We start from the raw sequence: 13,341 nt of genomic DNA on the forward strand, positions 1-13,341 counted from the left end.
TAATCAAAAAAATTAGGGTAGAAAATCATTCTTCTATCCACCAAATACTAAAACTTCTATTTACTCGGGACAAATGACAAAAAAGCTCTAATACATGTTTTCGTCCTCATCTTACTTGGGGTTGACATCAAGAAACATAAATTGTTCCAAGAACATCAAAAAGTAAATAACCCAATTTTGAAAATAGTCAAAGGCTGGAGGGATGACTTAGTGGTTAAGGTGCCTGCCTGCAAAGCCAAAGGACCCAGGTTCGATTCCCTAGGATCCACATTAGCTAGATGTACAAGGTAGCCCATGTGTCTGGTGTTCATTTGCTGTGGCTGGATGCCCTGGCACTCCCATTCTCTCTGTCTCTTTCCCTCTCATATAAATAATTAAAAATATCTTTAAAAAATAGAAAATAGTCACTCTGTAAAAAAAAAAAAAAATCTGAAAGTATAAAATGTCCAAGAAGTACTTGAAAAAAAAAAGTGTTAAACATTGTTGAGCATGGAAATGCAAATCAAACCCACAATGTTCCCTCACCCCAGTATGAATGGCCACTTTATTAAAAAGTACAAATATGAAATATGTTGCCCAGGATGTAACATAAACGTTCTAAGGCACTGTTAATGAGAATATAAATTAGTAAAATTCATTCAGGAAAATAGTACAGAGGATCTAAGTTGAAGTGGAACTGTTTTATGATCCAGCTATCCTACTAATGAGTATATACTCAAATGATATGAAATTCACATGTCAAAAATGCAACTACTCCTTAATGTTCCTTGCAGTACTATTCAAAATACACCCCCCCAAAAAAAATGTGGGAGGGAAGGGATACTTTTCAGCCATAAGATGAAACCTGTCTTTGGTACTATCATTAGTAGAACTGGAAAAACTTTTGTTAATAGAATCAAGCAAGATGCAGAATGTCAAGTACCACCTATTATCACCTTAACCTCCATTCAGCTTTCATACTGTTACCTTTTGTCCATCCCCAGTTCTTATCACCTCTTGTTCTTTCTCGTGGTCTCCTGTCTCCATTAATGGAATAGCCTCAACCTCAAACTCCCTTGCTCACCATTATATAAGCATTAAATAGAAAGAACCTGTAACACAAAAGATTTTGGCATACAAAAATGGCAACATTTTAAAGGGTTATGTTTACCAGATTTAAAATATCTGTGCTTTCCTTTTAATGCATGCAATTTTATGTACATATTTATTGGAAAATAATGATTTTTAAAAGAACATGTCTGAGATCACACTTATTTCATTCTACTTTTTATGCCGGCCCCACGGGAGCTGCCTAGACAAGAGAGATGGCACCCTGGACACTGAGCCCTGGGCACCCTGGGAAGGGTGGGGTGGGGGTGTCAGTGGAGCCTGCAGACACTGAACCCGCTGCTGCCGCTGCCCGACCTGTGCGTGAACTGAGTCTGGGGACTGCCACTTCTGCCCAGACCTGAAGAAGTTTGGGGGGTCCTGGGCGCATGAAGCAGTCATGCCTGTGCCTGTGCTCCCACACACAGCTCTTTGCCTCTTGGGTGGAGAGGCTGGGAAGGAGGACAGTGGAGGGAGAGGAAGAGAAGTTTGGTTTGAGTTTCATGAAGTGTACAATCTGCATTGAGATCGTCCACCCTGGCTGCCTGAAGATGGCAAAGGCTGAGGCTGTCATCGATGTGAAGATCCCAAACTGCTGGGGTGCCCCCGCTGCACCCAGGAAGGACGCACCAGAAAGGATGCAGGAGAAGGGCCAGACCGCCACAGGGCTGACAATGGCGAGGAAGGTGCTAGCTCAGCGAGGGGATGGAAACCGACAGAGGAGCCACCACCTCCACTAGCCCCACCCAGACGAAAAGGGCCCCTGAGGATATGCCTGGGTCCCCCAAACGGAAGGAGTGGGAGACAGGGAACGAGTCCCCCACCCCAAGGAAAAAGGTGAAAGGAGGCAGAAAGAGCCACTTGAAGTAGAAACCAAAGCGGCCTTTGGCCTCTGCTGAGGGCCCAGGAGTGCCCTCTCCATTGCTTCAAGAGGACGTGCCTGCCTTGGTGCTGTCCTGTAACTTCCAGTTCCAGCATGGGGTTAACATCCCCAATGAGCTGTTGATCAGAGACCTACAAGGTTTCCCAAAAAAGACAGATTTCTGTCACAGTACTTGATAACCCACCAAAGGTTAATGGTAAGACCCTACTGCCAAACACACCATATGCTGTTGGCATGGATCATTGAGCAACCTGGCTAGAAGCTGGAAGAAACTCACTCCCCGGATAGCTTGTCTAGTGCCAGAAGGTGCTACATGAGTGACTCAGGGGAAATGACCAACATCTGTCCAGCCAACTCTAAGCTATTCAGCAGCAAAAAACCTGAAGTGATGCTCATACAAGTGCAATAGTGGCACACAGCCATGGTGGGTAACCAATTTCTCTTGATTTGGCTAACTGATCTGCCCAGTGGAACAGAAACCATAGCTGGAACTTGGAAATAAGTCAGAAACATATCAAACAATGAGTCTGCTCTCTAATATCAAGTTCCCACCAATTGTGGGCTACAAGAGAGCCTACACCTGTTAAATTCTCTATAGAATAACAATGGTTATCTCATTTATCTGGTACTAACTTCACTCTTGGAGAATTTGCTTCTTTTCCCGATGGACGCAGACCCTGAGGAGAGAATCAGCACATCACCAGAGCCAGAGCTGAAACCATAGATAATTGCAGAAATGAGCAAGAGTGCTGCTTTCATGGTGAACTTGGTACTAGCACAAGGGTGAAGGAGATAGACACAGAGAACACTTAACTCCTACAAAACCAGATATCCAGAGACACAGAGGCTCCCAAGACTTCATCACTGAAGCAGACTTAAAATGATCCCAACATGGCTCAGTGAAATTCGCAGAATAGGGGGTGGAAAGATTGTCAGAGTCACATGTTGGGACACGACACATAGAGACATTGCCTCTTACCCATAACTGATGGCTAACTTCACAATGCATGACCTAAATTCCCCAACAAGTAGGGTCCCTTTGGAGAAGGGAGACAGAGAGGAGGCTAACGATGGCATCAACATGGCTGTATACACACTGTGTACATAACTAATAATAAAAAAATACACTAAAAAAGACAAAGCATTTTATTATTTTCATGTAATGAAAGGATTATAATTAATAATTCATAAATCATATTTCTCTTCTGTTCTCTATGTGTAATTTACACTTGAAAACCAAACTAAAAAAAATTCAAAATATTTGACAGTTTAACAATGAAAACAAACAACTTGGACACAATACTCTCAGCAACTCAAACTTTTAAAGAGCATTGTTTGAGGAGTCTTCAATATTATTATTTGTGGATATTTAATGCATATACCTCATAAAAATCATGAATTTGATTAGAATTTAATACAAATTGCTTGTTCAATTTACTTGGATTACTACCTACTCCTTATTTTCGATAGCTGTCATAAATTTGAAATTAAAATTTCATTTTAACACTCTCCAATTCCTCTACTTCATAATTTTAATTTATGAAGAATTTATTAAGCATATATACTGTCAATATTTGTTAGTTTATTATAATGGCTTAATAAGGATTGTATCAAAATATGACCTACATGTATCTCATGTTTGCCCAAATATTAGTTGATACCTTTTCATTTGTTTTTCCATCCTGCTCTGTATTTCTATCAAACACCAGCTTTTCATTTTATTTTTACTATCTTACAACATAATGGCTAATGTAGCTCTCTTTATATTCTCTGATGCATATTCAATCCCATAACATCATTAGCTTTCCATATTAGTTTGTATGATTTTCAACTTCTATAAAGGATGATTTCTAATGATTACCTAGCTTCATTAAAATTTCTTTGAAAATTGTTAAGGAACCACATAATTCTTAAGCATTACAAGCAAAACATTTTTCAAAATACAAGTTATTTTATAAAAATGCACTAAGTTTATACTTTGACACATAAGTATTGTACACTTATTAAGAACCCAACATGGCTCAGGGAAATCTTGCGGAAGAGGGGGCGGAAAGAATGTCAGAGTTACATGTTGGGTCATGATTTTCAGAGACATTTATCATACTAATAACTGGGGGCTAACTCCACAATGCTCGACCTCAGTGGTACTAGACCCATAGCTGGAGCTGGGAAACAAGTCAGAACCATACCCAAACATAAGCCCACTCTACAATATCAAGCTACCATCAATCATGGGGTACAAGAGGGCCTACACCTATCAAACTCTCTATCAAAAAGTAAGTGTTATCTCAATTTTCCAGGTGCTAACTTACTCTCTGTTGGAGAATCTGCTTCTCTTTTTCAGATAGATGCAGATCCTAAGGAGAGAGTTGCCCCAACATACCTCAAAAGGGGCCCAACCGAAACTAAGGACAATTGGCGAAACAAGCAAAGGTGATGCTTTCCTTTGAACCGGATACCAGCACAAAGGGGAAGGAGACCAACTCAGAGAAAAATCAACTCCTACCAAATCAGAGAGCCAGAGCCTCAGAGGCCCCCAACACCTCAGCACTGAAGCAGACCAAAAATGAACCCAACATGGCTCAGGGAAATTTTGCGGAAGAGGGGGCAGAAAGAATGTCAGAGTCACATGTTGGGTCATGATTTGCAGAGACATTTATCATACCAATAACTGGGGGCTACGACCCATTTACATCAACAAGGAGAGTCCAATGGGAGGGGGTATATCACAGATGAGCCTAAACAATGGTACCAAACTGCCTGTATTTGCTGAAAAGAAAAATAATAAATTAAATTTAAAAAAAAAAGGACCTATGTTTGATTCCCCAGGACCCACATAAGCTAGATTCACATAGTTGTGCATTTGTCCAGAGTTCATTAGCAGTGGCTGGAGGGCCTGGCATGTCCATTTTATCTCTTCCTCAAGTAAATAATAAATAAATATAAATAGAATATTTTAAAAAGAAAATCATCTTTCTATTCCACCATTGTTTTGATTTCCATAAAAAATGTATAAATTACTCATTTCAGAATAAAAAGAAGATAATTGGATGGATAGCTTTAAATCCCTTAATTTTTCCTACAAATATATGATTATAAGAGCATATATATATATATATATATATATATATATATATATATGGATAATTTATTGTAAGCATAATTTATCAAATACTGGTGATGAAACATATCCTTTGGAAGTTTTCATTTAAAGAACTCTCATTTTATCTGGTGGAAATTCATCTTCAACAATTGAATTAAATTTGCAATGCAGTTTTCACTTCAGTGTGTTTTTTCTATTAGAGTATTTTAATTTTTTTAATTCAGAACATAAATTGTATTTGCTGAAAGTTGTTTTATTTTTGTTTCAACCGCAAGGTATAGAGTATAAACTATTTTTTTTTTTACTTATTTTATTCATTTGATAGAGAGAGGAGAGAATGGGAGTGATAGGGACTTTAGCTGCTGCAAGCAAACTCCAAATGCATAAACCACCTTGTGCATCTGGCTTATGTGAGTCCTGGGGAATTGAACCTGGGTCCTTTGGCTTCGCAGGCAAGTGCCTTAACTGCTAAGCCATCCCAGCATCCCGAGTACAATTTTTTTTTTAATTTGTCTTTATTTATTTTGCTTTAGTTTGTCAGTGAAATGAGATAAGAACATCTGTCTCCAGCTAAACAGAAGCCATGTTCTTTCAGGTAAGAATGAGAATGCTGGGGGAACACAGATCTGCGAACTTGCTTTAATCTATTTCTGGGGTAATGTACTTGCACAGCAGCCTCAAGTGCTGCTGTTAATAGCTTCTTGCTTCTTCCAGCAGAAATGCACTAGAGCTGTTTTCAGATATATGTTCACTTTGAGGAAAAGGACAACAGAACCTTCTCTGAGAGAGACAAGAAAGGAAAAAAAAAACAAACAGATTAAGCTCTTTCTTCAATCTATCAAAAAAAGGAGAAGAAATTACCTCAGTGCATGCTTATGCTGCTATAAACAGCAGTGTGAGGGAAAAAATTTCTCCATGGCTGAAAAACATTTAGGATACAGAACTTGGGCTCTATATTTCCCTGGTTACTTTAATACAGTGAGATTTAGGCTCTAGGGGGAAAGTCTAAAAATATTGTTCATTCAAAAGCAAATAACAATGATGGAAGGAGCCTGCTTTTAATTGCAGAAACATTAACTGTATTGTCTCACACTGGCTTTCTCAGCCAAAGCAAGATATCATTGACATTTTGATCTGGATATTTCTTAATTTTGAAGCATGTCCTGAGTTGTAGAATATTTAAGTATGTCCTGTATTCTACCTACTAGGTACAAGTACAAATCACTAGTTATAACAATTTAAAAAATCTGAGGGCTGTATTGTTGGCATTATGGTTAAGAAACTTGCCTGCAATGCCTAAGACCCAGGTTCAATTCCCCAGGACCCACATAAACCAGCTATACAAGGTGGCACACGTGTCTGGAGTTCATTTGAAGTGGTTGGAGGCCCTGGTACACCCACTCTTTTTGTCTGTATCCCTCTCTGTGTCTCTGTCTCTTTCAAATACATAAATAAACATAAAATATTAGAAAAAACTCTGAAAAAAAGTGCACTAAAATATTTGAGAGTATTCAAATAGCAGAGAAAGTCAGGTTCATGTACAGAGCTGAATTAAAAATCTCAAGGACTAACCCAGCAAGATTACTGTATAAAACTGCTTTATACTCTCAGAATTCTCCTTTTGTTGGAGCAGCCTGCCCCTCAGGCAGAGGTGAAGGCAATAATGTGGTTACTGCCAGTTCAGTAGAGGTAAAAACTGAAAGTAAAGGGAAGAGCAGGTTGGCAAACCTAAAGATTGTCATAAGGCCCCAGAAACAACTTCTTGCTGATGTTCCAATAAGGTTACTCATACTTTCTCTGTGGAAAAAAAAGCAGCCTCTTATCTGGCGGGGACATTTAAGGATTGTGTGTCTCTGCTCTTCTTTGTGAAGAAGTCTCTGCTAAAGGTGTAATGACTATCTTTTCTTCTTACTTCAAAAAAATTCCCCTTTTATTTTTCCAATCCTTATTCTTATTTTTGCAATAAACAGCTCTAGGTGGTTGAGCAAAAATTCTTTCATTTTTGGCAGTGCTCTGAAGCAGGATGCCAGATATTTTCCATACTAAAAAAACAAAAAGTAGACCACGACAGGCAAAATGTTTATAAGCTGCTGAACTTAAGCTGCCCTAAGGTCACAAGTGTAGATCAAAGAAGAGGTAGAAGTCAGTAATAGAAAAAAAAAAAAAAAGAAGAAGAAGAAAAGAAAAGAAAGCAAACTTGTTTATCTTAATGCTATTTTATTTCAATAGTAGAACAATAATTCCCATTCATTTCTAGCTATCTCCTCAGCATAAATTCAGAAAATAAGCAACCTTTTCTCAGACCAATACAGGTGAGTTAGGTGTCACCAGAGACCAGAAGGAAGGTCTCCCTCAGAGATACTTGTGCTGGTCATTTCCTAACCTACCGAATGACCCTCCTATAGTTGATCTGCTAGTATTAACAACTGCAAAATATTCTCACACGGTTTAGAATTTTAGTTCAGCTTTCTCATGCCAAGTTCTGATTGAGACATGACTGTCACCTTTCCACTGTGTGACTGCTATGTTCAAGCCTGGGGAAAAAATAAAGTCCACAGAAACAGCCTTATATATATGTTGCAGTCCGGTTCGCATTGCTGGTAGAAATCGCCCAACCAAGAGCAGCTTCTGGGAAAAAGAGGTTTATTTGGCTTACAGGCTCGAGGGGAAGCTCCACGATGGCAGGGGAAAACGATGGCATGAGCAGAGGGTGGACATCACCCCCTGGCCAACAGAAGGTGGACTACAGCAACAGGAGGGTGTGCCAAACACTGGCATGGGGAAACTGGCTATAAAGCCCATAAGCCCGCCCCCAACAATATACTCCCTCCAGGAGGCATGAATTCCCAAATCTCCATCAGCTGGGGAGCTAGCATTCAGAACACCTAAGTTTATGGGGGACACCTGAATCAAACCACCACATTCCGCCCCTGGCCCCCATAAACTGATATCCATACATGATGTAAAATACAATGCATTCAGTCTGACTTTTAAAGTCCCCATAGTTTTTATCAATCTCAATGATGTTCATACATCCCCACAGTCCAAGATCTTTTAACTGAGCCATAATACCAAAAAATAACCTCAAAAAACCCAGAATGGCACAGAATAAATATTCACACTGCAATAGATGGCATTGGGCATAGCAAAGAAACATTCAACCAATACAAGACTTAAAACAACCAGGGCAAACATCACACTCTGTAGCTTCAAGTCCAGCAACTCAAACCAGTGACAAATCTTCAAGTCCGATAATTCTAACCAGCAACAAGTCTCTGGCATTCCAATTCCGCCCCTCCAGCTAGGCTACTCACAGTCCTGGAAAACTTCACCGGGCCGGCAGCTCCTCGGCAGCCATCTCATGGTCCCGGCATCTCCACTGGGTCTCTGCAAGCCACGGTTCATCCTCATGGCCCCATGGGGTCTCTATGCAGGCAACCAACAAACCCACTTCACACTGCCCATGGCCATTTCCAAAACACAAGACCGTGTTGCAAACTCAATGACCCTCTTTCCAGCATTTCTTATACTCCACAATACCAGGTAGGGTGCCAATTTGTTAATCCAGGGGGGATTAAAGCAGACTTTGAAGAACAGGGCACTCCTTGAGCACTCAGACCCCTTCAAAAAGTTGACATTCTTCTTGTTGCCCTAGCGCAGGTCAGCTAGCCCAGTCTCAAAGGTTGTAATCTCTCAGTTGCAGCTGAACGGGCAACAGTTCACCCAAAGATTTTCCTTTCTGTGCCATATCCCTCTGCACACACCAGTTCATTTCTACGCTAAGCAACCCTGCACAACTTCTCAGGACATGGGCACAAGAGCAAGCTTCTCACACAAACTGCTATCCCAGTCCAGGCACAGCTCTTTCTCACCCTCATAAGCCAAACCTCACAGTCCATAGTTCTTACTGCCTTCAGGTCTTTCAGCTCTGACCAGGATAGTCCATCAAGCTGTACTTACAGCACTGCAAAGCATCTCTTAGGCCAAGGTTTCAACTCTTTCCACATTCCTCTTGAAAATCAGCTCCAAAAGGCCAAAGCCACAGTCAGGTGTCTAGCAGCAACCCCACTCCCGGTACCACTTTACTGTTGCAGTCCGGTTCGCATTGCTGGTAGAAATCGCCCAACCAAGAGCAGCTTCTGGGAAAAAGAGGTTTATTTGGCTTACAGGCTCGAGGGGAAGCTCCACAATGGCAGGGGAAAACGATGGCATGAGCAGAGGGTGGACATCACCCCCTGGCCAACAGAAGGTGGACTACAGCAACAGGAGGGTGTGCCAAACACTGGCATGGGGAAACTGGCTATAAAGCCCATAAGCCCGCCCCCAACAATACACTCCCTCCAGGAGGCATGAATTCCCAAATCTCCATCAGCTGGGGAGCTAGCATTCAGAACACCTAAGTTTATGGGGGACACCTGAATCAAACCACCACAATATATATATATATATATTATATCTTTGGCTAGAAGACAGAAGTGCTCATAATAATTATTTTAAATTATGAGTTTTAGCCAAGTAAAATTGTTCCTCCAGTGAGAAATGACATATCAGTTATCATGTTGTTTTTCTATAGGAATGATTGCAGAGATATTCATACTTTAGAATACATGTGATCCATGTAGAAAAGTTGTCTAAGAGGCTGATTTCATATCTTACAGTGGGAATATTACTTAAGAGCAAAGCAGAGTTCAGTTACTTTGAAGTGATTATGATACATAATTCTTTTATGGGATATTAATTGACCATTATTTTAGAAACACCAGTTACCTCTAATAAAAATTGAGATGTTCTCTAGTATATGTAGATTTCAGTTTTATTTTATTTTATTTTTTAAGGTAGGGTCTTGCTCTAGCTCTGGTTCACCTGAAATTTACTATGTAGTCTCAGGATGGCCTTGAACTCATGGCTAACCTCCTAGCACTGTTGCACAAGTGCTGGGATTAAAGGTGTGTGCCACCATGGGCCGGACACATGTTGATTTCAAAAGACTTGATTATTTGCACTTCTTTCTCTAATTTCTTGCAATTTCATTCTTTATCTTCCCAATAACATTTTTCTTCTCTGTTTCCTTTCCCTATTTTAATGCTTGAAATACTTTTGACTCATTCCACACTTTGCAAGTTCAAAAGTAACAGTAATGATTAAGGATAGTTTAATAGTGATATTTTCATCTCAGTTGACTTACCTATGTCAGTTTGAAATTTGATAGATACTTTTGAGACAATATCTGGGGTCTACTCCAGTAGTAAATTTTAATTACCACAAATTACATTTGAAAATGACATGATAGTCATTTTTCAAGTTTGAAATATGTAAGTATCAAGTCTTCAGCTAATGTTGGAAGAAAACCATTATTTCTGTCCCTTCACTTTAAAATTGGTACTGATTTAAAAAAATACACTTTTCAATCCCCCACTGAACCATGGCTCCACAAGGTATGATATACCCCCAAAGAAGTATTTATACAACACTAAGGAACTTAGTCATTATAGAACACTGAAAGTTCCTCCCTTCATGACCCATATTCAGTGACATACTGAAATTTAGCTAGCTGTAGCCAATTTATAGCATCTGTATTAGTTACTTTTATCATTTTAGTGACAAAATAACAGGCAAAAGTAGCTTAAGGGAAGCTAATAAATTTAAACTATCATAGTGAGAAAGACATGGTAAAGTCCATGGTAAAAGGAACACGTGACAGAAACTCATCACATCTATGTGGCAACAAAGCAGAGAGCTACTGTCCAGAATTGGTGGCAAGTGTATCCATCAAAGCATGTTTCTGGTGGCCTACATCTACCAGCGAGGCCCTATGGTCCACATGCTCAATCAAAGTACCAAAGTCATTTTTACATGGAAGCCACTATACAACCAAAGCCAACTCCTTGCTCCCTAAGAAATTATCCATGGTGAATATATCTTTCCACACAGAAATCAAACCTTCTTTTTTGTTCTGAGTACACAAAGAGTTCATATTTATATGGTGGCCAATATTATACTGTTAAATAGACAGATGTAGACTTAAGTTACACACCTTTCTTCACCTTCAACACTTTAGGATTTGTCCTGTTTTGTAGGACCTAAGAGAAAATGTTGTTAGTAGAACTGCAACTCTTAGATTAGTGATATCTGCAGATAAAATAAAGGACAAAAATGAAAGGTGACTTTTCATTTTTATTGATATTAATTGGAAAGGCACTCACAAACAGTGAGATCTTACAAAGAAATGGAATTATTTTCTCAAATTCACCAAAAATTCACTTGTAAATGTTTACTGTGGGGCTCACTAACTACCTAGTCTACCTGAATCCCTGAGCTCTAATTATCTCAAAGAGCAAAACAGAGAGTAATTAAGGAAGGCACTCAATGTCCACCTCTGACCCCAGATGAATGTGCCCACACATGCACACACACACCCATATATATGTGCATCCAATATATATGAAAACATGCATATACATATGCTCATACAACTCACACACACACACACACACACACACACACACACACACACACACTAGAAAGTGGTGCTAGTAAAGATGTAAGAGTAGGGGAAAGAAAAGTAATGAGGAGAGAAGAAATCAGGTTATAGGTGTAAAGACCTCTGATGCCCTGTTTGCTAATTACTCAAAATTTTAATAAAGAATTAAACACGAGTTACATTTAGATTATCTGAAATAGAAACACCCTTAGTAAAGTAAAAATTGAAAAATAATTCTCCAGTATGATAACTTGTTCCTGCATAATATAAAAGTACTGAATGGATTAAATTGTTTTAGTCATCCTTCTGCAAATAATGAATGGAGGTGCTCTGAAGGGACAGGATGGCCACAGAGAAGAAAAGTTAGAACAACTGCAGAACAAATGAGTCATATGAATGATGTATGTTCTACAGGATACAGATAATGGCTTGTTGAGATCATCACAATGGATAATATTGATGTGCTTATAAGAAAGTGTAAAGTCATAACTGAGTCAAGCTTCAAAAAACACTGCAGAATGAGGCCCCATAAAATCCTCCAAAGACAAGCTGTATTGTTAATCAGCCTCCACACAAGCTCATTTTGCAAGACATCTTTAACTGATGCACAGAGTCAGCTCATCTTAAGTCAACATGTTACATTCACAGTGAAGAAATATGTTTTGTAGTTTCTTTTGTTGCTAAGCATTCTACAGAATTCTGATGGCAGATTGACAACCTCAAGATTAGATGACCAACTCTGTTAGCAAAGACAACAGTTCCCATGTGTGATTGATAAGTCACATGGAATCTTGTTAAAGTTTGTGTTTGGTCAACAGATTTATGAAATACCATATAAAAGACTTTTAAAAGTCTCAGCTAAGGCCATGGTTGGGGAAAGACAAACCTACCAAAGTGACATTGAAAGACGTCAGTGTTGCAGAGAACTCAGCGCTAAAGTAGACTTATAATACATCCACGAGGAATCGTGGAACATTGTGAATACAGTTAGAAAGATAAGAGCTACAGCATAGGAAGGAATATCCTGAAGCATTGTGACTCCCTTCCTACCCACACAGAGACTGACCAGTGAATTCATGACCCCACACTGAATCCCAATAACCCCACTGAGGAGAGCTCTCAGCTGGGGCAGGAGAGCAAGGTATAGGAGGATAACCTGAGGCAAAAATGACCAACATGTGATTTTTTTTTTAATACAGTAACTGCAGCCCTGATAGGAGCAAAGACAGAAAAATCCCTGGGTCTTACTGGTCAACCAGTATAAGCAGATAATGGTGAGCTTCAGGCTCAGTGATAGTCTCTGTCTTAAGCAAATAGAGTGAAAGAGCAACAGAGAATGACTGATGTCTTCCTCTGATTTTACACGTGTAGGTCCATGAATGTGTATTTGCACATCACATACACACACACACCAAAAAAGAATTTTTCATGTGAAGATATACATATATATAGGCACACACACTCAATAAACTAAAAAAATAACTTTGGTGATGGAAAATCATGATGCTGTTTTAGATGATTTTAAGACAGTGGAGATATGGATTTGTGATGCTTTGGCAGATACCCTCAGTAAGCTCATGTATTCTGGAAGCTTGGTCACCAGCTGGCAGCAGTTTGGAAGGTGAGACCTTACTTGCAGAGATATGACACTGGGGTGGACCTTGAGATTTATTCCAGCCCACTCACTCTGCTCCTGCTGTTTTCTATCTGCTGTGGCAGAGGTGATGTCTCTAGCCTTTGCTTGTGCCATGCTGTCCCCTGACCTCTTGAAGATTACCTTTGAGAATA

This window comes from Jaculus jaculus, chromosome 6 (genome assembly GCF_020740685.1).
Source record: "Jaculus jaculus isolate mJacJac1 chromosome 6, mJacJac1.mat.Y.cur, whole genome shotgun sequence".
NCBI lineage: Eukaryota > Metazoa > Chordata > Mammalia > Rodentia > Dipodidae > Jaculus > Jaculus jaculus.